This window comes from Formica exsecta, unplaced genomic scaffold (assembly GCF_003651465.1).
Source record: "Formica exsecta isolate Colony F162 unplaced genomic scaffold, ASM365146v1 scaffold667, whole genome shotgun sequence".
Classification (NCBI taxonomy): domain Eukaryota; kingdom Metazoa; phylum Arthropoda; class Insecta; order Hymenoptera; family Formicidae; genus Formica; species Formica exsecta.
The window spans coordinates 342,295-345,618 of NW_021853430.1; the positions used below are offsets into that span (position 1 = coordinate 342,295).

Here is a 3,324-nt window from a genome sequence, read left to right on the forward strand (position 1 = left end):
TACAATATATATATATATATATTTCACGATATGTCTGAAAACAAATTATATCAAATAAAATTTAGTCGCATGCGGTCACTCAAAGAATAGAAATATTGCAAAGAACTAAGCGTAAATAGAAAATTTATACTTACAATAAACGTTATTTAATGAACAATTGGTTTTTACTTCCTATCCTTGGATATATGTTTTAATATATATATATATTTTGATCTTCTTTTTCTTGCAAGATGCAATACTTATTCTTCTTATCCAATTTGTTATACTTGTCTTATCATACTATTCCTCTTCTGTAACTTTTAATGAAAATATTGTTGTCATTGTTGCGCAGTTAGATAATATAATATTTGTGCAATATATAAAACGATAGCGACATTTATCGCCAGTTATTACAGATTATTACAGGATATTTTATTTAAGAACACGATGTCACTCTTAACGTACAATTTATATCGAATAATACTGAAACATGTGTTCCTCAATGAAACTGTAATAGCGTACTCTTTCGCTATGCTACATGCGAGTGAAAGAGAACGCAAGGGGCACGAAACAGAGTATGTCCTTTTCTACGTGCATCTTTACCCCCACCCCTTAAATAAAGGCAAACGCTCGGTCTAGATATACTATATCTACGGGTGCCGACAGGGAGTTGCGCTACTGGATAGAAGATAGAAGTCTGTGGTCTGTGCTGCGCACATAACCGATGTGATGCATATGGCGGCGAAAAGTAAAGCCATGCCTTACACTAGGTATTGTAACGGTTCACCTTTCCCGTACGCCGCGGATCAAGGCTCGCCGGTGCCAGGATTCGGGAGAAGGGGGAAACTCCAACTTACTGTGCCAAATAATTTTGTTTTTAAAATATTATACGAATATTTAATTTGCAGACTAGAAAAAATAGTTTTTGGTGATCCAAGTGATGTTATAAATAATTTACTGGATGATCAATCTGTAGCAAAAGTAATAAATGTATCCATTGATACTGAAAATCAAGAAGTAATAAAAGATCATGAGGATAATTCAGATCAAGATATTTCAGTTTTAAATGATGGGGAAGATGCCAAGGTGGAGGAAAAGAAAGCAGTATGGATAGACGATGTCGATTACAATTATACGTATGTATAAAAAGAAGATATATTTTTCTCAATTTTTTTTTCTTTATTATATATACACATACACATACACGTATGAATTTGTATGTGTATTATATAATTATGTATGCTAAATATAAAATATACTGCTATTTTATATATATTCTATAACAGCATGGGTATAGCGCTAAATGCAAATTGCAAATTGCCATCCAAAAGATCAGAAAAATTGTATACAACATACTTGGAGAATAGGTACAAACTGTTTGTGGGTACTCCAAAATGGGCTGAATTTGAGAAAAAGGATAAAGCTAATGACTTGGATAATGATATCTTGAAGGTAACTTAACATTTTAGACATTTTTCTTTTTAATGTTCTATGAATTGAATTTTTCTTAATTCTTTTCGTTTTTAGCATAGTTGCCATTTAGAGACGCCACAGGTAAAGAACCTGCCAAAAAATATTATTGATATCAAAGCACTCAAGGCTTTGAATAAAAATACTCGTACCGAAGGTCCTATCATCACGAGTGTAGATTGTCTACTGTAGCTTTGGTCGCTGGTACATCAGGCATCTTGTCACTGTTTTAGGTATGTATGTGTATATTTAAATAAGTATAAATTATTTTATTTTATTAAACTAAATCAGGTTATTACAACATTTTTTATCATTAATTTTTACCGTTGTCTAAGTCATTTGTATTTTATAGGTAGGTCATACAAATGGTAAATTGCATAGCATGCAATTTGAAAAATATCCAATTAGCAAAGCAACATTCATGAAAAATGGAACGGAAATCTTGCTTGGGTCCCAATATTATTCATATTGTCATACGTATGATTTAATGAGTGGCAAAACATATAAATTACCTTTGCCACATGGAATTACAAATATGAAAGTTTGTTGATTTATTAATTTTATGAATGAATGAATGAAGTTTCTGTAACTTGAATGTGATATTATAACATATACTTTGATATTTTTAGTGATAGGAGGTATTTCCTGATGGCAATTTAATAGCATTATGTGGAAGATTGGGTGAAATATATTTATTACATAATTCTACTAAAGAACTTATCAGTACACTCAAGATGAACTCGAAATGTAGGACACTAATGTTCAGTCCAGATAATAGAACACTTATCACGCATGGCAGTAAGTAGAGTTTTACGATTTTTATTTTATTTTTTACCTTTTTGCACAATTCCCAAAAAATTTTGCATTAAATTATATTTTCAATAATTTAACCTATTGAAATGCAGATGGTAGCGAAATGTATGTGTGGGATCTCAATACTCGTACCTGTATTAATCGTGCCACAGATGATGAATGCATATCTTGTGTGTCACTCGCCGTATCTCCAAGCGGTCAGTTTATAGCTACGGGTAGCGCTCAAGGTGTGGTTAATCTTTATAACACAAAAAATGTTTTGGAGAATCAAAGTCCAATACCTTTAAAAATAGTGATGAATCTTGTAACTAGTGTAACAAGCTTGAAGTTTAATCCGACTTCCGAGATATTAAGTGTGGCATCAGTTGACAAACACAATGCATTTAAAATGTTGCATATACCTTCGTTTACCGTATTTTCAAACGTTCCGACGTTTCAAACTAAAATAGGTCAGCCGCGAATGATTAATTTTTCTCCTGGCAGTGGTTATCTCAGCATTACCAATACAACAGGCTCTGCTCTGCTATATAGATTAAGACATTACGGAAACTATTAATTATATCAATATGTAATAAGATTTTTCTAATGTTTTGTAAAAAATATATAATGTGTATTTTAACATTTACATGTATGTATGAATGTCTAAAATTAGTACTAATTATTTTCCATATTTTAACTACTTGCCATATAACATTTTCGAGTAAAGCAGGCTTTTTTATTTTACTTTCATTAAAAGTAAAATGTGATTGTATATTTCTTTCGAGTAATATAAAATTTTTTATTTTAGGAATTGTTACGTAATATGTCCCACAAAAATTACTTTTGGTCACATTTAAGAAAAGTTTTACAATTTTTAAATATTATCTATCCTTAAAAGAACTACAAATATTGCAAAAAATTTTTTCATATATGTATACAGAGTGTTTCAGAGCGACCAGAATAATGAGACAAATCAATTATTGTAAAGATACACTAACTTGTTATCGACAGTTCTTGGTTTTGTTAATTAGTAGTTGAAATTCTGAGGTATCTTTATGAGGTACTTTCCTCTTTAAAAAATTC

At 30.7% G+C, this 3,324-nt stretch overlaps 1 pseudogene; it reads left to right on the top strand.

The window, feature by feature from the left end:
- The first annotated feature begins 708 nt into the window (after window positions 1–708).
- Window positions 709–3,047, top strand: LOC115243023 (annotated as a pseudogene).
- The last annotated feature ends 277 nt before the right edge of the window (window positions 3,048–3,324 follow it).